This window comes from Phyllobates terribilis, unplaced genomic scaffold (assembly GCF_046119375.1).
Source record: "Phyllobates terribilis strain yellow unplaced genomic scaffold, ASM4611937v1 Scaffold_5__5_contigs__length_657084704, whole genome shotgun sequence".
NCBI classification, from domain to species: domain Eukaryota; kingdom Metazoa; phylum Chordata; class Amphibia; order Anura; family Dendrobatidae; genus Phyllobates; species Phyllobates terribilis.
In genome coordinates, this window is record NW_027362765.1 from 238365629 (window position 1) to 238385785 (window position 20157).

At 50.3% G+C, this 20157-nt stretch overlaps 8 non-coding genes across 8 annotated transcripts; 6 read left to right on the top strand and 2 right to left on the bottom strand.

The window, feature by feature from the left end:
- Nucleotides 1-127: 127 nt before the first annotated feature.
- Nucleotides 128-200, top strand: TRNAK-CUU (transfer RNA lysine (anticodon CUU)). The gene has a single exon. It is a non-coding gene; the product is annotated as a tRNA-Lys (tRNA).
- A 252-nt stretch (nt 201-452) lies between these two features.
- Nucleotides 453-523, bottom strand: TRNAG-GCC (transfer RNA glycine (anticodon GCC)). Its single transcript has one exon. It is a non-coding gene; the product is annotated as a tRNA-Gly (tRNA).
- A 146-nt stretch (nt 524-669) lies between these two features.
- Nucleotides 670-742, top strand: TRNAK-CUU (transfer RNA lysine (anticodon CUU)). The gene has a single exon. It is a non-coding gene; the product is annotated as a tRNA-Lys (tRNA).
- A 431-nt stretch (nt 743-1173) lies between these two features.
- TRNAK-CUU (transfer RNA lysine (anticodon CUU)) lies at nt 1174-1246 on the top strand. Its single transcript has one exon. It is a non-coding gene; the product is annotated as a tRNA-Lys (tRNA).
- A 441-nt stretch (nt 1247-1687) lies between these two features.
- TRNAK-CUU (transfer RNA lysine (anticodon CUU)) lies at nt 1688-1760 on the top strand. Its single transcript has one exon. It is a non-coding gene; the product is annotated as a tRNA-Lys (tRNA).
- Nucleotides 1761-2705: 945 nt separating this feature from the next.
- Nucleotides 2706-2778, top strand: TRNAK-CUU (transfer RNA lysine (anticodon CUU)). The gene has a single exon. It is a non-coding gene; the product is annotated as a tRNA-Lys (tRNA).
- A 252-nt stretch (nt 2779-3030) lies between these two features.
- On the bottom strand, nt 3031-3101 carry TRNAG-GCC (transfer RNA glycine (anticodon GCC)). The gene has a single exon. It is a non-coding gene; the product is annotated as a tRNA-Gly (tRNA).
- Nucleotides 3102-3644: 543 nt separating this feature from the next.
- TRNAK-CUU (transfer RNA lysine (anticodon CUU)) lies at nt 3645-3717 on the top strand. The gene has a single exon. It is a non-coding gene; the product is annotated as a tRNA-Lys (tRNA).
- The last annotated feature ends 16440 nt before the right edge of the window (nt 3718-20157 follow it).

The window sequence follows — 20157 nt, forward strand, 5'->3', positions numbered from 1 at the left end:
GACGGCCACCATCGCCCGACCTGACCACATGAAGCTCTTGCGGTGCGGTGTGGTGTGGTGTGGTGCAGTGCGGTGTGGTGCAGTGCGGTGCGGTGCAGTGCGGTGCGTGCATGTGTGTGTGTCTGCAGCCTGGCTAGCTCAGTTGGTAGAGCATGAGACTCTTAATCTCACGGTTGTGGGTTCGAGCCCCACGTTGGGCGGTTGCTTATTGCTGCCTTTTACTACTTATGCTAACCACTGTCAACCCAGATAACCCCTTACGAACTGCCCCCTTCTGCTTGCTACAAAACATGACAAACAACATAGCCCTGCAGGATAAAGGGCAGGGAAGGCCCAAAAGGATGGGAAGCAAAAGAAAAGCAGCAAGTGCCCAATGTTTTCGCAAGTGTCTGCAAAGTCAATGAGGGAAGAGATGCGCTACAATGGTCAGCAAATGAGAAAAGGAGCTGTGCTGCATTGGCCGGAAATCGAACCCAGGTCTCCCGCGTGGCAGGCGAGAATTCTACCACTGAACCACCAATGCTTGGATGAGTCGTTCATGTCAGTGGTGCCTGCCAGATCCAGGTCCCAGGATCAGACGGCCACCATCGCCCGACCTGACCACATGAAGCTCTTGCGGTGCGGTGTGGTGCGGTGTGGTGCAGTGCGGTGCGTGAGTGTGTGTCTGCAGCCTGGCTAGCTCAGTTGGTAGAGCATGAGACTCTTAATCTCAGGGTCGTGGGTTTGAGCTCCACGTTGGGCGTTTGCTTATTGCTTCTTTTTACTACTTATGCTAACCACTGTCAACCCAGATAACCCCTTACGAACTGCCCCCTTCTGCTTGCTACAAAACATGACAAACAGCATAGCCCTGCAGGATAAAGGGCAGGGAAGGCCCAAAAGGATGGGAAGCGAAAGAAAAGCAGCAAGTGCCCAATGTTTTCGCAAGTGTCTGCAAAGTCAATGAGGGAAGAGATGCGCTGCAATGGTCAGCAAATGAGAAAAGGAGCTGTGCTGCATTGGCCGGGAATCAAACTCTACCACTGAACCACCAATGATTGGATGAGTCCTTCATGTCAGTGGTGCCTGCCAGATCCAGGTCCCAGGATCAGACGGCCACCATCGCCCGACCTGACCACATGAAGCTCTTGTGGTGCGGTGTGGTGCAGTGCGGTGCGTGAGTTTGTGTCTGCAGCCTGGCTAGCTCAGTCGGTAGAGCATGAGACTCTTAATCTCAGGGTCGTGGGTTTGAGCCCCACGTTGGGCGGTTGCTTATTGCTTCCTTTTACTACTTATGCTAACCACTGTCAACCCAGATAACCCCTTACGAACTGCCCCCTTCTGCTTGCTACAAAACATGACAAACAGCATAGCCCTACAGGATAAAGGGCAGGGAAGGCCCAAAAGGATGGGAAGCAAAAGAAAAGCAGCAAGTGCCCAATGTTTTCGCAAGTGTCTGCAAAGTCAATGAGGGAAGAGATGCGCTGCAATGGTCAGCAAATGAGAAAAGGAGCTGTGCTGCATTGGCCGGGAATCAAACTCTACCACTGAACCACCAATGATTGGATGAGTCCTTCATGTCAGTGGTGCCTGCCAGATCCAGGTCCCAGGATCAGACGGCCACCATCGCCCGACCTGACCACATGAAGCTCTTGCGGTGCGGTGTGGTGCGGTGTGGTGCAGTGCGGTGCGTGAGTGTGTGTCTGCAGCCTGGCTAGCTCAGTTGGTAGAGCATGAGACTCTTAATCTCAGGGTCGTGGGTTTGAGCTCCACGTTGGGCGTTTGCTTATTGCTTCTTTTTACTACTTATGCTAACCACTGTCAACCCAGATAACCCCTTACGAACTGCCCCCTTCTGCTTGCTACAAAACATGACAAACAGCATAGCCCTGCAGGATAAAGGGCAGGGAAGGCCCAAAAGGATGGGAAGCGAAAGAAAAGCAGCAAGTGCCCAATGTTTTCGCAAGTGTCTGCAAAGTCAATGAGGGAAGAGATGCGCTGCAATGGTCAGCAAATGAGAAAAGGAGCTGTGCTGCATTGGCCGGGAATCAAACTCTACCACTGAACCACCAATGATTGGATGAGTCCTTCATGTCAGTGGTGCCTGCCAGATCCAGGTCCCAGGATCAGACGGCCACCATCGCCCGACCTGACCACATGAAGCTCTTGTGGTGCGGTGTGGTGCAGTGCGGTGCGTGAGTTTGTGTCTGCAGTTTGGCTAGCTCAGTCGGTAGAGCATGAGACTCTTAATCTCAGGGTCGTGGGTTTGAGCCCCACGTTGGGTGGTTGCTTATTGCTTCCTTTTACTACTTATGCTAACCACTGTCAACCCAGATAACCCCTTACGAACTGCCCCCTTCTGCTTGCTACAAAACATGACAAACAGCATAGCCCTACAGGATAAAGGGCAGGGAAGGCCCAAAAGGATGGGAAGCAAAAGAAAAGCAGCAAGTGCCCAATGTTTTCGCAAGTGTCTGCAAAGTCAATGAGGGAAGAGATGCGCTGCAATGGTCAGCAAATGAGAAAAGGAGCTGTGCTGCATTGGCCGGGAATCAAACTCTACCACTGAACCACCAATGATTGGATGAGTCCTTCATGTCAGTGGTGCCTGCCAGATCCAGGTCCCAGGATCAGACGGCCACCATCGCCCGACCTGACCACATGAAGCTCTTGCGGTGCGGTGTGGTGCGGTGTGGTGCAGTGCAGTGCGTGAGTGTGTGTCTGCAGCCTGGCTAGCTCAGTCGGTAGAGCATGAGTCTCTTAATCTCAGGGTCGTGGGTTCGAGCCCCACGTTGGGCGGTTGCTTATTGCTGCCTTTTACTACTTATGCTAACCACTGTCAACCCAGATAACCCCTTACGAACTGCCCCCTTCTGCTTGCTACAAAACATGACAAACAGCATAGCCCTGCAGGATAAAGGGCAGGGAAGGCCCAAAAGGATGGGAAGCGAAAGAAAAGCAGCAAGTGCCCAATGTTTTCGCAAGTGTCTGCAAAGTCAATGAGGGAAGAGATGCGCTGCAATGGTCAGCAAATGAGAAAAGGAGCTGTGCTGCATTGGCCGGGAATTGAACCCAGGCCTCCCGCGTGGCAGGCGAGAATTCTACCACTGAACGACCAATGCTTGGATGAGTCCTTCATGTCAGTGGTGCCTGCCAGATCCAGGTCCCAGGATCAGACGGCCACCATCGCCCGACCTGACCACATGAAGCTCTTGCGGTGCCTTATACTACTTATGCTAACCACTGTTAACCCAGATAACCCCTTACGAACTGCCCCCTTCTGCTTGCTACAAAACATGACAAACAGCATAGCCCTGCAGGATAAAGGGCAGGGAAGGCCCAAAAGGATGGGAAGCGAAAGAAAAGCAGCAAGTGCCCAATGTTTTCGCAAGTGTCTGCAAAGTCAATGAGGGAAGAGATGCGCTGCAGTGGTCAGCAAATGAGAAAAGGAGCTGTGCTGCATTGGCCAGGAATCGAACCCAGGCCTCCCGCGTGGCAGGCTAGAATTCTACCACTGAACCAGCAATGCTTTGATGAGTCCTTCATGTCAGTGGTGCCTGCCAGATCCAGGTTCCAGGATCAGACGGCCACCATCGCCCGACCTGACCACATGAAGCTCTTGTGGTGCGGTGTGGTGCAGTGCGGTGCGTGAGTGTGTGTCTGCAGCCTGGCTAGCTCAGTCGGTAGAGCATGAGACTCTTAATCTCAGGGTCGTGGGTTTGAGCCCCATGTTGGGCGGTTGCTTATTGCTGCCTTTTACTACTTATGCTAACCACTGTCAACCCAGATATCCCCTTACGAACTGCCCCCTTCTGCTTGCTACAAAACATGACAAACAGCATAGCCCTGCAGGATAAAGGGCAGGGAAGGCCCAAAAGGATGGGAAGCGAAAGAAAAGCAGCAGGTACCCAATGTTTTCGCAAGTGTCTGCAAAGTCAATGAGGGAAGAGATGCACTGCAATGGTCAGCAAATGAGAAAAGGAGCTGTGCTGCATACATTACATTACATTAAAAGAACATAGTAACATAAAAAACGGAAAAAAACTAAATAAGGACAACAGCATAAACAAGCTCGTAGCCCATGACATATGAGTAAAGACATATGAATATGGAATAAAATAAAATAAAATAATTGCAGTCAAATAATCCTATAAAGGAATAGTAGGTCTCTTAAAGCTTAGTGACATAAAAAAGTTAGAGGTTGATAAACACTCTCGACCAAGGGAGTACTTTATTCGCAGAAGGGTGGAGGGAGTGGATGGGTGTAAACAAAAGGGATAAGAATAGGGACTAAGAATAGAAAGAATATCATATCAGGAGATTGATATGGTTTTCTAGGGGGGGGGGGGGCAAGGAAAGAATTAAACCTCCTGGCTCCGTTGGCTCCAAACTTTAGAAAATTTGGGATGGGTATAGGTTTCCCAGCTGGTGAGTTCCTCTAAGCGTCTAATCATGTTTACTTTATTTATCCATTCGGAGTGAGTAGGGGGAGATTCTTGTTTCCAATGTAGAGCGATCAGTTGTTTTGCAGAATCCAACAACAAGGGGATCAAGTCATGTTTTTTTGGCTTATAATTATCTGTTATAGAATTTCTTTAGGGGATAATGATTGTCTTATCAGTAGTGTTGAGCGAGCACTAAAATGCTCGGGTGCTCGAAGCTCGGGCCGAGCTCACTGTGATACTCGGGTGCTCGACCCGAGCAACGAGCCCAATGTTAGTCTATGGGAGACCCAAACATTTTTGCGGCGGCTCCCCCGGCAGTCTGTAGAAAGCCTAAAAAGTGCCCAAAACGATAGTGACAGTGCTCAAATGACATGGGGACAGCATGGGGATCGCCCCTGGAAGCATTTCTGACCCCCAGATCACTGCTGTCAACAACGAGGTATTAAGCCACTTTTACAGGCTCACAATAAAACGTTCAAAAACGAAAGTGAAAGTGCTTTTCTGTGAAATATGTTAACCCCTTAACGACCATGGGTCTTTCTGTTTTTGTGTTTTCCTTTTTTGCTCCCCTTCTTCCCAGAGCCAGAACTTTTTTAATTTTCGTTCAATATGGCCATGTGAGGGCTTATTTTTTGCGGGACGAGTTGTACTTTTAAACACCATCACTGGTTTTACCATATCGTGTGCTGGAAAATGGGAAAAAAATTCCAAGTGCAGTGAAACTGCAAAAAAAATGCAATTCCACAGTTGTTTTTTGGGTCCTTTTTTTACCACGTTCACAGATTGCTAAAACTGACCTGCCATCATTATTTTCCAGGTCGTTACGAGTTCATAGACACCAAACATGTATAGGTTCTTTTTTATTTAAGTGGTGAAAAAAAAATCCAAAGCTTGCTAAAAAAAAACAAAAAACACCAAGGTTACTTACCGGTAGCCGGTTTTTCCTGAGCCCATGACAGCACACCTTGAGAGGATCCGCCCCACCAAGGACAGGAAACCGTCTGAAATAAAAGGGCGGTACCTCTCCCTCGCTTCAGTTGTTTACAGAGCATTGAGAGGACCTCCCTAAACAGGTTAGGCATATAACCAACACCACAATATACATATACACACCACCCCAAACAGTGCACACCAGGGTGTGAGAAACATAGAAAAAATAAGGGGGGGAAACTACGGGTGCTGTCATGGGCTCAGGAAAAACCGGCTACCGGTAAGTAACCTTGGTGTTTTCCCCTCCCCCATGAGAGCACACCTTGAGAGAATTTTGGAGAATTTATGAGCACCCTAGGGAGGGACCACCGCCTGAAGCACCCTTCTCCCAAAGGTGAGATCAGAAGAGGATAGATCCAACCGATAGTGCTTAAAGAAGGTGGATGGTGTAGACCAAGTAGCAGCCCTACATATCTGCTCGATCGAGACGTCTGCTCTCTCTGCCCAGGAGGTTGCAACGGCTCTGGTGGAATGAGCCCTCACATTGTTCGGGGCTGGAACCCCTGTGGACGTATAGGTTAAGCAAATGGCCTCCCTGAGCCACCTAGAGATGGTACCCTTGGACACCCCGTGACCTTTCCTACACCCTTGAAAGGCCAGGAACAGAGAACCGTCTTTCCTCCACAGACTAGTCATGTGAATGTACTGTAGCAGGGACCTCCTAACATCTAGGCTATGGAACCTGACTTCCCCTGGGTTCTTGGGATTGCTGCAGAACGAGGGTAGCACAATCTCCTGACTACGGTGAAATCTAGATACCACCTTGGGAAGGTATGCTGGATCTGGCCGCAAGGTGACCCTATCCTCAAAGATTTGTGTGTAAGGAGGACTAACCGAAAGGGCCTGCAGATCACCCACCCTACGGGCTGACGTTAAGGCCACTAGGAGGATGGTCTTAAGGGTGAGAATTTTTGGAGAAACCTTGTGTAGAGGTTCAAATGGTTCACTAGTAAGAGCGTTCAAGACTAAGTTCAGGTCCCAAGGAGGAACACCCAAGGATCTAACCGATCCTGCTCTGGCACAGGACTTGATAAACCTCGAGATCCACCTATTCCCAGCCAGATTACAATTGTAGAGTGCTCCCAAAGCTGAAACTTGAACCTTAAGGGTCCCTGTAGCTAGACCCAGGTCCCGCCCCTTTTGCAGAAATTCCAGGATCCCTCTGATCGGAGGTTTGCTTGATAGCGGGATATCTATAAACTCTAGGAATTTACCCCAAACCCTGCTATAAATCTTAGTTGTTTTCTGCTCCCCAATAAAGTAGAAACTAAGCCTGGTGAAAACCCCTTGCTACTCAATAGCGACCTCTCAAATTCCATGCCGAAAGATGGAACCCCCTGGCCTGGGCATGGAATACTGGTCCCTGCATGAGAAGGTCCGGCCTCTCTGGTAGAACCCAGGGATCTGACACCGACATTAGCCGAAGCAGAGAGAACCAAGGCCTCTTGGGCCAAAAAGGGGCTATCAAAATCACCCTGGCGCCTTCCTCCCGGATCTTCCTCACCACTACTGGAATCATCACTAATGGCGGAAAGGCATAGGCCTTCCTGAACCCCCAAGGAATCTGGAGGGCATCTACGGCATGGGGATTTTCTGCCGGATTTAGGGAGCAAAATCTCTGCACCTTTCTGTTTGCCCTTGTGGCGAACAGGTCTATGTCTGGCTGCCCCCATAACTGGACAATCTGATGGAAGACCTCCGGGTTCAACCCCCACTCCCTCTGTCTTAGGGTATGGCGGCTTAGAAAATCTGCTTTCACGTTTTCTATCCCCTTTATGTGAAGGGCGCTGAGGGATAGGAGGTTTCGCTCTGCTAGACCAAGGATCCTGTCTGCCACCACCATCAGAGGGCGTGACCTTGTCCCTCCTTGGTGATTCACATAGGCTACTGCTGTCCGGTTGTCGGACCTGACCTGGACATGGTGATTTTGGATGTGAGGGAGGAAGGCCCTGAGGGATCTTTCTACGGCCCAAAGCTCCTTTAAGTTTGAGGATGCTCCCCCCTCGTGGTAAGCCCAGTGACCCTGTATTGCGAGTTCTGCCAGATGACCCCCCCATCTGGAACTGCTTGCGTCGGTCGTAATTACCCGATCTACTGGTCTGGACCATTGAACGCCTGCGGTTAGATTTCCCCTGACTGTCCACCACGAAAGGGAATCTACTACTTGTGGGGAGAGAGAGAGCCTGCCTTCTAAATGCCCGTTGCAGGACCTCTGTGCTGACAGGACCTCCCACTGAAGCCGCCTCATATGCCCCTGGGCCCACATTACTGCTGGGAGACAGGCCGTCATAGAACCCAGGAGGGACATTGCCTCTCTCAGAGACATCTCTGGAGCTTGAATGGCCTTCGAGACTAATGCAATCAACCTGCAGATTTTGTCCTCTGGGAGGAAGCAGGTTTGGCGACGAGAGTCTAGGATTAGACCCAGAAAGGTCTGAGTCCTGGAGGGGGTTAGTCTTGATTTTTGGAAATTTACTAACCACCCCAGCTGATGCAACACTTCCGTGACCACTAGGAGCTGACTGGAGCAGTGGGCTTCTGTTTTCCCTATTATCAAGAAGTCGTCTAAATATGGCACGATCACTACATTCTTGATCCGTAGGAAGGCTGTCACTTCTGCTATTAGTTTCGTAAATATTCTCGGGGCAATGGAGAGGCCAAAGGGTAGGGCAGCAAACTGAAAATGCCTCAGCTTCCCCTGAATAAACAGGGCTACTCTCAGATACTTCTGATACTCCGGATGGATTGGGACGTGATAATATGCGTCCTTCAAGTCTATTACAGCCATAAAGCAGTTGCGATGTAAGAGCTTCACTGCCGAGCTTACTAACTCCATCTTGAAAGTTTGGTTTTCTACTACTTGGTTCAGACTCCTGAGGTTGATGATGGTCCTTAAGGACCCGTTTGGTTTTTTTATCATGAATAGTGGGGAATAGAACCCCCTCCCTCTCTGTGTTGCTGGTACTTCGAGAAGGACCTGCTTTCCTACCAACTCTAACACTTCTGTTTCCAGGGCTAATTGTTCTTCCTGGACCTTTCGTAGGGGCGTAACCACAAAGGTCCGCCAGGGGGTCTGGCTGAACCGGATCTTCAGGCCCCCACTGATAATTTTCAGAATCCAGGGGTTTGCTGTTATCGCATCCCAAGCTGGAAGAAAGTGGGAAAGCCTTCCACCCACTTCCAGCCTGGCGTCATTGGGAGGATCTCTTCGAACTCGAGGATGGTCCTCCAAACATGTAGCCCGATTCTTTTTTGGACTTGGCTTCCCATTTCTTTTTGTCTCCCGGAGGACGACCCCGGTTAAATTTTCTCCTCCGAAAACTAAATCTTCTTGGTTCCCCCGAAAATCCCGGTAACCCTTTGGTTTTATCGCCTGCTTTTTCCAACAGGTCTTCTAACTTTTGGCCAAACAGGAGTCTACCATCACATGGGAGGGAGCACAGTTTCTGTTTCGAAGGTAGGTCGCCTGGGCAACCTTTGAGCCACAAGGCCCGCCTGGCTGCGTTGGATAGTCCCGCTGCCCTAGCTGACAGTCTAACCGAGTCAGCTGAAGAGTCGGCCAGGAAGGCCGATGCTGTTTGTATTAGAGGTAGCTCTGCAAGTATTGCCTGTCTGGAGACCTTTTTATCTTTAAGCTGGTCTTCCAGCTGTTGGAGCCACACCATCAAGGACCTCGCCACACAGGTGCTAGCCACCGCTGGTTTTAGGCCACCTGCCGCCGCCTCCCACGTGTGGCGCAGGAAGGAGTCAGCTCTTTTATCCAGGGCATCCTACCGCCCCCCGATGAGGAAGAGGACGATGAATCCCACTGCTCCTCGGACTGGGAGGAATCAGAGACGGGGGAAACCTCTCTACGGGGCCTTTTCTTCCCTCTAAGGAACCCTTTCAGGGACCCCTGAACTTCTGCATGTACTATGGACTTTAAATCTGCAGCAAAATCCCGGGAATTCTCAGCTATGGTTTTGGTCACACAGCCCTGGCAAAGTGGTTTCTGCCACTCTACTGAGAGAGAAGCTTGGCAAAGGGCACACATTTTATGCTTTTGCTTGGCACTACTCTTCTTAGGCTTCTAAAAAAAAGGAAGCACATAAGAGACTTCCCGTTATTAACCAGTGACATTCACGAAGCTCACTCACCCTCGGAGGTCACAAACGGGTACCGGATTCGGAGGCTGTCGCGGAACCGATGATTCCATTCTGGATGGTCCCGAGGCACTCGAAGCCTTACTCCTGCGGCTGCCACTACGATTACTCGAGCGGCTGTCTGTATACGATGCATCCCTCTGCTTTTTCTGCTGAGGTGGGGGGGTAAGCTGCTGCTGCTCCTGGCTATCTGGATCAGCCATGTCTCAGAAGCGCACCACGCTTCCAGGATAGCTCCCCCCCCCTTAAATATAGGGCCATCCAGCCTCCTCCGGTATGTGGGCCCTCCCCCTTCCTCAGGCCGGAGCTCCGTTGAGAAAAAAAAAATAAAAAAATAAAAAACCGGCCTGGGACGCTCCGATGGGCGCCGCCATCTTGGATCGGCGCCGCCTCCTGACGTCACCCAGCGCGCCGCTCCCAGCGTGCCCTGCGCCGTGACGTCAGGCGCGTCACACCCGGAAGCGTTCCACACTGCAGGGGGAGGACGGCGCCGCGGTCTCCGGAAGGACAGAGCCTGCCTCACCGCGTGCGCCCCGCTCGGCGCAGAGACCCCAGGGGAAGCTGCGGACGGCGCTTCTGGGATACTGAACCCGGTGCACAGGCCAGTGCCCGCTCTTCCACACTGGGACAGCCCCAGGTAAGTCTTCTTTCTTCCAGACAGGTTCCCCATCAAGGACAGGAAACCAACTGAAGCGAGGGAGAGGTACCGCCCTTTTATTTCAGACGGTTTCCTGTCCTTGGTGGGGCGGATCCTCTCAAGGTGTGCTGTCATGGGGGAGGGGAAAAAATGGCGCCATTTTCCGAGACCCTTAGCTTCTCCATTTTTCGGGATCTGGGGCCAGGTGAGGGCTTATTTTTTGCGTGCCGGGCTGACGTTTTTATTGATACCATTTTGGGGTAGATCCGATGTTTTTATCGCCCGTTATTGCATTTTATTGCAAAGTTGTAGCGACCAAAAAAACTTAATTCTGGCGTTTAAAATTTTTTTCTCGTTACGCCGTTTACTGATTGTATTAATTCTTCTTTTATATTGATAGATCGGGCGATTCTGAACGCGGCGATACCAAATATGTGTATGTGGTTTTTTTTTTATATATATATATATATATTTTAATTTGAATGGGGCGAAAGGGGGGTGACTTAAACTTTTATATATTTTTTATTTTTTAAAAACTTTTTTTTTACACTTTCTGCTTGCTTCTATAGTCTCCAGAGGAGGCTAGAAGCAGCAGTTGTCTGATTGCTTCTACTGCGTACAAGCGATGAGCAGATCGCTTGTATGCAGGAGAAATGTTCACTTGCTATGAGCGCTGTCCACTAGGTGGCGCTCATAGCAATTGAGACATGACAACCACAGGCGTCTGCTGCAGACCCTGAGTTGTCATGCCCACCCATTGGTGACCCGCGATCATGTGACGGGGTCACTGATGGGCGGGGCTTAGGACTCCCGGAAGCGCGAGTTAAATGCCACTGTCAGAGATTTAACATGTTAACAGCCGCGGGTGGATTGCGATTCCAATAATCAGCTGACATGTGCTCGCTTCAGTGCGGGCTCACCGCCGGAGCCCCCGCTGAACCGGCCTTCCCGACCTGGTGCGTACTATTACTGACCAGGTCGGAAAGGGGTTAAGGAACATCCTTTCCAGGGTAAAGACTTGTGTATAAGGTAAAATAAATAACCAAAAACAAAAATACTCCTCCACACCTTGGGCTATGTTCACAAGTAGCATTTTTCATGCGTTTTTGCACTTTTGTATTGCTTTCAACCGTGACAAATGCGTTCACCGGGAAATGTAATTTTAACATTTTACAACCTTATCTGGCCATGTGCTGTGTGACACATGCATACAGTGCTGAAAAGACAAGGGATCAGCATGGGGAAGACCCCTGGAAGCATCTCTGACACCCAGGTCACTGTCTAAAAGTGTGCCCATCAGAAGTGATCCTTGCCGCATCAGAAGATGCAGACTTGCAACTATCCCCGTGCAAGTCCTTGTCCCAGGGCAGTGTTCAATTGTACCTCCCCCATAACTTGCAATACAAGCGCAAGTATGCAGCCAGCCACCCACCCACCCCCAGGCTGCAATACCATACTGCTAGCTTGCTTGCACTTGAAATTGGGCCTTTTAGGCATGTGGAGGTGGAATCTGGCCACCACGTCATGGCTGCGTCGGTAGCCTGGTATTCATACTCAGTCCCCAGCCGCCCGGCGGCCGGGTGTCCACGCTTGGTCCCCAGCCGCCAGGGGGCGGCCGGGTGTCCATACTCAGTCCCCAGCCGCCCCGCGGCCGGGTGCCCACACACAGTCCCCAGCCGCGTGGGGGTGGCCGGGTGTCCATAAACGGTCCCCAGCCGCCCCTATTTGCCCCGGTGCGCCTTATACACAAGCGCGCATACCAAAACATTACCTGTGCCCTCCCCAGTGCATTTAGTGGGAAGGACAGCTTAACCACAAACACGTGGACAAGTGAATGTGGCCAGGAATGGTCCATCTCACTGACGCCTTCACACTGGGTTAATATTGTGGAAGCCGGGACACAGTTGGACACTGGGATGCAACACGTCCTCCAGACATAGAGGATTGCGGGTCCTGGGTCAATCAGGCTTCAACACAACGTTCAGAAGGTAGACAGCAGCAGTGGTCGGCCTCCTACACAACGAGTAAATTATTCATGATCATGAGGCCATCCACCTCCTTAGCTTTCTGTTCCTTGGAATGCAAGCGCATGTATGTAGTAGCAGCTAGGCCTGAGGTGGTCAGCGTTTTGGCGCATATTCTACCTCCTTCGAGGATTGCTGGATGTTTTCCTGCTACTATCCCAGTTCTATGACTCCCGTTAAAACAAAGCTTCAGGTGATGAATGATGGATGAGGTGGTGGCAAAGGAGAAAGAGCAGGAGGAACAGGGACCATTCACATCAATATCAGGCCAGCCAACCAAACATGTCTTGTAGGATATGTTTCTGTACCAAAAGGAGCGGTTCAGCTACACAGATAGAAGGCATACAGTGAATGCAATGCCTACCAAAAATTTCGAGGCACTCCAATGCCCCTTGGAAGTGACATGGAGGTCAGAGGGCCTTAACTAAACCGTTTTTTCCATTTATAGCAACTGGGTCTCCTGTACACTGTTGGCCTAAGCAGGGAATGGAAGGCTTTCCAAAAATTATTAGGCACTGCAATGCCCCTTGAAACAGACGTGGATTACAGCGTATTAAAAACCTTCTACCCATTATTGGGGAATGGGTCTCCCTTAGTGTTCGCCTATGCATTGAAAAGCAAAAGCTGACAATAATTAGGAGGAAATGCAATGCCCGTTGCAAGAGTCGTGGAGGTTAGAGGTAATTAAAAACAACATGTCAATGCCCCTTGGAAGAGCTGTGGAGTTCAGAGTGGTTTAACAAGACGGTTTTAATGCCCCTTAGAAGAGACGTGGAGTTCAGAGTGTTATAACAAGACAGTTTTAATGCCCCTTGGAAGAGATGTGGAGGTCACAGTAGCTTAACAAGATGGTTTTAATGCCCCTTGGAAGAGACGTGGAGTTCAGAGTGGTTTAACAAGACAGTTTTAATGGCCCTTGGAAGAGTGGTGGAGGTTACAGTGGAATAAAAAGACAATATCAATGCCCCGTGGAAGAGACGTGGAGGTCACAGTAGCTTAACAAGACGGTTTTAATGCCCCTTGGAAGAGTGGTGGAGGTCGCAGTGGAATAAAAAGACAATGTCAATGCCCCTTGGAAGAGTGGTGGAGGTTGCAGTGGAATAAAAAGACAATATCAACGCCCTGTGGAAGAGACGTGGAGGTCACAGTAGCTTAACAAGACGCTTTTAATGCCCCTTGGAAGAGTGGTGGAGGTCGCAGTGGAATAAAAAGACAATATTAACGACCCTTGGAAGAGACGTGGAGGTCACAGTAGCTTAACAAGATGATTTAATGCCCCTTACAAGAGCCATGCAGTACAGCATATTAAAAACACTATTTCCATTATTGGGGAGTGGGTCTCCCATAGTCTTTGCCTATGCCTTCCAAGCAAAAGCTGCCAAAAATTAGGAAGGGGGAACTTGCAATGTCCCTTACAAGAGCCATGCAGTACAGCATATTAAAAACATTATTCCCATTATTGGGGAGTGGGTCTCCCATAGTCTTTGCCTATGCCTTCCAAGCAAAAGCTGCCAAAAATTAGGACAGAGGAACTTGCAATGCTGGCAACATGGACCACGGTCACCCTGGTGGTATAGTGGTCGTGGAGGCTGAGGATAAGGAGAAGAGCAAAAAACAGCCGAAATGAGGAAGCGTATACCCATGTGTGGGTGTGAAGCGATGCATGGGAATACACCTCCCGAAATAACACAGTGGATTTGACTTTATGTTACTCTGCTGTCATTTGGTGGTGATGAGAAGTCTGGCCCAATCCAGCCCTTGTTCATTTTGATAAGGGTCAGCTTGTCAGCATTGTCAGTTGACAGGCGAGTGCGCTTATCAGTTATAATTCCCCCAGCGGCACTAAAAACACGCTCCGATAACACGCTAGCGGCAGGGCAGGCCAGGACCTCCAAGGCATACAGAGTGAGTTCATTCCAAGTGTCCAGCTTGGATACCCAATAATTAAAAGGCACAGAGGAATCACGGAGGACGCTGGTACTCCCTCACCATCTTTTGAAACTTTCCACTCCTTGTGAGAGTACCCTGCGCCTCAGGGCCTGTAAGCTGGGCAGGTCTCAGAAAACTGTCCTGGAACATTGATAGTGTTCCCCTGCCTCTGCTGGATTGGAGTTGCGTCTCTCTCGCCTGTATGCCTTAGTTGGGCAGCGAACTGTGACCTCTGCCGCTACCGTGTTCAGATGGGAATTTTTTTAATAGTTCTGCAGCAAGGGCCTTCTGGTACTGCCCCATTTTTGTAGACCTCTCCAACTCAGGAATAAGAGAGTGAAAGTTCTCCTTGTAGAGGGGGTCTAAAAGTGTCATCAACCAGTAATGACTGTCACCCAATATTTTGACAATGCGAGGATCACGGTTAAGGCAGCGTAACATAAAGTCAGCCATGGGTGCCAGACTGGTAACGGGCAAGACTTCCGTGTCCTCACCAACATGATGACTGATAGTGTTGAGCGATCACTAAAATGCTCGGGTGCTCGAAGCTCGGGCCAAGCTTACCGTGATACTCGGGTGCTCGACCCGAGCAACGAGCCCAATGTTAGTCTATGAGAGATCCGAGCATTTTTGCGGCAGCACCCCCGGCAGTGTAGAAAGCCTAAAAAGTGCCCGAAACGATAGTGACAGTGCTCAAAAGACATGGGGGCAGCATGGGGATCGCCCCTGGAAGCATTTCTGACCCCCAGGTCACTGCTGTCAACAACGTGGTCAGAGGTATTAAGCCACTTTTGCGGGCTCACAATAAAACGTTCAAAAACGAAACTGAAACGGTTTTCCTGTGAAATATGTTAAGGAATTTCCTTTCCAGGGTAAAAACTTGTGTATAAGGTAAAATAAATAACCAAAAACAAAAATACTCCTCCACACCTTGGGCTATGTTCACAAGTAGCATTTTTCATGCGTTTTTGCACTTTTGTATTGCTTTCAACCGTGACAAATGCGTTCACCGGGAAATGTAATTTTAACATTTTACAACCTTATCTGGCCATGTGCTGTGTGACACATGCATACAGTGCTGAAAAGACAAGGGATCAGCATGGGGAAGACCCCTGGAAGCATCTCTGACCCCCAGGTCACTGTCTAAAAGTGTGCCCATCAGAAGTGATCCTTGCCGCATCAGAAGATGCAGACTTGCAACTATCCCCGTGCAAGTCCTTGTCCCAGGGCAGTGTTCAATTGTACCTCCCCCATTCCTTGCAATGCAAGCGAAAATATGCAGCCAACCACCCACCCACCCGCAGGCTGCAATACCATACTGCTAGCTTTCACTTGAAATGGGGCCTTTTAGTTTGGAGGAGGCCGAAGCTGGCCACTACCTCATGGCCGCTTCAGCAGCGAGGTATCCATGCTCTGTCCCCAGCCGCCCGGCGGCCGGGTGTCCACGCTCGGTCCCCAGCCGCCAGGTGGCGGCCAGGTGTCCATACTCGGTCCCCAGCCGCCCTGATTTCTCCTGTCACCTTCCCCCACACTTTTCTTAGCCTGGCCTGCTTTAGGGCAGCATTGGACGAGCCCACCAGAGAACCAGACTCCTCCGGTGGGCCCTGGCTTCTCCATCAGGGGAGTTGAGAGTGCCTAGGTGAGGAGCATGATGATGATGATAGAAGTTAGCATCTGTTTTGTTTTCTTGGAATGCAAGCGCATGTATGTAGTAGCGGCTAGGCCTGAGGTGGTCCGCGTTTTGGCGCATATCCTACCTCCTCCGAGGATTGCTGGATGTTTTCCTGCTACTATCCCAGTTCTATGACTCCCGTTAAAACAAAGCTTCAGGTGATAAATGATGGATGAGGTGGTGGCAAAGGAGAAAGAGCAGGAGGAACAGGAACCATTCACATCAATATCAGGCCAGTCAACCAGATATGTCTTGTAGGATATGTTTCTGTAACAAAAGGGGCGGTTCGGCTACACAGTTATAGGGCATACAGTGAGTGCAATGCCTACCAAAAATTTCCAGCCACTTCAATGCCCCTTGGAAATGACATGGAGGTCAGAGGGCGTTAACTAAACCTTTTTTTCGATTTATAGCAACTGGGTCTCCCGTGCACTGTTGGCCTAAGCAGTGAATGGAAGGCTTTCCAAAAATTATGAGGAATTGCAATGCCCCTTACAAGAGCCATGTGTGGCACCCCATGGGTCTGGTCACCACAGTAATAGAGATATTACGTCGGAGAGCAAGTGGGAGGTTTCCTGGTCAGGATCCCTTAAACATGCAACATCCTCCTGCCCCAGTCCTGGGAGGGGAGAATTCTGCCCTTATAAACTGGATCTGGGGCGGGGTTGAGTGAGTCAGAGAACAGTCAGAGTCAGAGTGAGAGCAAGGGAAAGTAACAGCAAGGAGCTCTGTAGGAGCTAGGAGCTAAAGACCAGGGGCTGGAAGCTGAGCAGAGCTCGCCCTGGCAGAAGACAATAGGAACCGGACACAGGAGTCCGAAGCTGTGAGGACTTATATATCCAGCAGCAGAAACCAGCCGGCAGGGGATTTCAGGTCCTCTGGCCATAGAAGCCCGGAGGCTCAGTCACAAGCAAGGGACCAGCACCGCCGTCGTGGAGCGGAAGCTAACAGAAGGCCCCAAGTCACCAGCCATACGGGTGAGCACTACACGGTACACTCTGGGACGTGGGCTACTTCTATCCGCTTACAGCAAGGTAGCCAGGAAGAGTGCAGACAGACGGGAGGCCTACAACTCCACCTGGCCAGGGGAACTCCTGCTTGCTTACAGACTGACCAGGCCTCTTATGCTAGCCAGTACTCCCGGGAGGGTCTACCTTATAATCATCAATAAAGACCCTGAACTGCACTGCAAAGACTCTGAGTCGTTCCTGCTGCGCTCGTGCACCATCACCCCCATCATTCACACTCACTGCCCTGAGGCTATACTCCTCCCGAGGGGAGTTATCCCATTCTATGCTGCGCACACAACACCAGCCTCAGCGGTCTGCCTCGCAGCGGTGGTACTCCCTGACCACAATCCACGGGTGGCGCAGTCGGACAATTCACCTCAAAACCTAAGAAAGACTGCCACTGGTTTGACCAGCCTGAGCCACGGGACCGGGTCACCGCCACGGAGACTACAGACCCCAGAGACCCGGCACCGGGTATCCCACACACGTGTACACACGGCCCAGGGGGCGCGTCACATGCAGTACAGCATATTACAAACATAAGTCCCATTATTGGGGAGTGGGTGTCCCATAGTATTTTCTTATGCCTTGCAAGCAAAAGCTGCCAAAAATTAGGACGTAGCAACTTGCAATGCCCCTTACAAGAGCCATGCAGTACAGCACATTACAAACATAAGTCCCATTATTGGGGAGTGGGTCTCCCATAGTATTTGCTTATGCCTTGCAAGCAAAAGCTGCCAAAAATTAGGACGGAGCAACTTGCAATGCCCCTTACAAGAGCCATGCAGTACAGCATATTACAAACATAAGTCCCATTATTGGGGAGTGGGTCTCCCATAGTATTTGATTATGCTTTCCCAGCAAAAGCTGCCAAAAATTAGGACGGAGCAACTTGCAATGCCCCTTACAAGAGCCATGCAGTACAGCATATTACGAACATAAGTCCCATTATTGGGGAGTGGGTCTCCCATAGTATTTGCTTATGCTTTCCCAGCAAAAGCTGCCAAAAATTAGGACGGAGCAACTTGCCATGCCCCTTACAAGAGCCATGCAGTACAGCATATTACAAACATAAGTCCCATTATTGGGGGGTGGGTCTCCCATAGTATTTGCTTATGCTTTCCCAGCAAAAGCTGCCAAAAATTAGGACGGAGCAACTTGCAATGCCCCTTACAAGAGCCATGCAGTACAGCATATTACAAACATAAGTCCCATTATTGGGGAGTGGGTGTCCCATAGTATTTGCTTATGCCTTGCAAGCAAAAGCTGCCAAAACTTAGGACGGAGCAACTTGCAATGCCTCTTACAAGAGCCATGCAGTACAGCATATTACAAACATAAGTCCCATTATTGGGGAGTGGGTCTCCCATAGTATTTGCTTATGCTTTCCCAGCAAAAGCTGCCAAAAATTAGGATGGAGCAACTTGCAATGCCCCTTACAAGAGCCATGCAGTACAGCATATTACAAACATAGGTCCCATTATTGGGGAGTGGTTGTCCCATGGTATTTGCTTATGCTTTCCCAGCAAAAGCTGCCAAAAATTAGGACGGAGGAACTTGCAATGCTGGCACCCTGGTGGTATAGTGGTAGTGGAGGCTGAGGATAAGGAGAAGAAGATTAAACAGCCGAAAAGTGGAAGCGTATACCCATGTGTTGGTGTGAAGCGGTGCATGTGAATACACCTCCCGAAATAACACAGTGGATTTAACTTTATGTTACTCTGCTGTCATTTGGTGGTGATGAGAAGTCTGGCCCAATCCAGCCCTTGTTCATTTTGATAAGGGTCAGCTTGTCAGCATTGTCAGTTGACAGGCGAGTGCGCTTATCAGTTATAATTCCCCCAGCGGCACTAAAAACACGCTCCGATAACACGCTAGCGGCAGGGCAGGCCAGGACCTCCAAGGCGTACAGAGCGAGTTCATTCCAAGTGTCCAGATTGGATACCCAATAATTAAAAGGCACAGAGGAATCACGGAGGACGCTGGTACGATCGGCAAGGTATTCCCTCACCATCTTTTGAAACTTTCCACTCCTTCTGAGAGTACCCCGCGCCTCAGGGCCTATAAGCTTGGCGGGTGTCAGAAAACTGTCCCAGAACATTGACAGTGTTCCCCTGCCTCTGCTGGATTGGAGTTGCATCTCTCTCGCCTGTATGCCTTGGTTGGGCAACGAACTGTGACCTCTGCCGCTAGCGTGTTCAGATGGGAATTTTTTTAAGAGTTCTGCAGCAAGGGCCTTCTGGTATTGCCCCATTTTTGTAGACCTCTCCACCTCAGGAATAAGAGAGTGAAAGTTCTCCTTGTAGCGGGGGTCTACAAGTGTCATCAACCAGTAATGACTGTCACCCAACATTTTGACAACGCGAGGGTCACGGTTAAGGCAGCGTAACATAAAGTCAGCCATGCGTGCCAGACTGGTAACGAGCAAGATTTCTGTGTCCTCACCAAGATGACGACTGACCATGCTCTCCTCCTCCTCCTCCTCTTCCTCCTCCCCCCTGTCCTCAGGCCACCCACGCTGAACCGACGGTATGACACTTGTACAGGTACTACCGTCTACAACACATGATAGCAGCTCCTGTTCTTCCTCCTCCTCCTCCTCCTCCTCTCCCTCATTGTCCCCCAATGCACGTTGGGATGAGATGAGGCTGGGCTGTGTGTAATCGCCCGCTACGGCTTCTTGATCCATCTCATCATACTCTGGCTGCAATGCCTCCTCTTTAATTCTCTGCAGAGAGCGTTGCAAAAGAGAGACAAGTGGGATGCTGACACTAATGATGGCGTCATCGCCACTCACCATCTTGGTGGCCTCCTCAAAGTTTGTCAGGATGGTACATATGTCAGACATCCAGGTCCACTCCTGAGGTCTTATGTTTGGAGTCTGACCTGAATATCGACGGCCTTGTTGCAGCTGGTACTCCACAACTGCTCTCTTCTGCTCACAAATCCTTTGCAACATGTGGAGGGTAGAGTTCCAACGTGTGGGGACATCACACACCAGTCGGTGTGCCGGAAGCTGCAAATGCTGCTGCAACACAGCAAGGGTGGCGGAAGCTGTAGCCGACTTGCGAAATTGAGCTGACAGGCGGCGTACTTTCACGAGCAGATCTGGCAACTTGGGGTACGATTTAAGAAACTGCTGAACCACGAGGTTAAGCACATGAGCCAGGCATGGTACGTGTGTGATCTCACCTCGCCTCAGAGCCGCCACCAGGTTACGGCCATTGTCACACACGACCATGCCGGGATGTAGGTTCAGCGGTCTCAGCCACAGATCTGCCTGCTCTTTCACAGCTGTCCACAACTCACAAGCAGTGTGAGGTTTATCA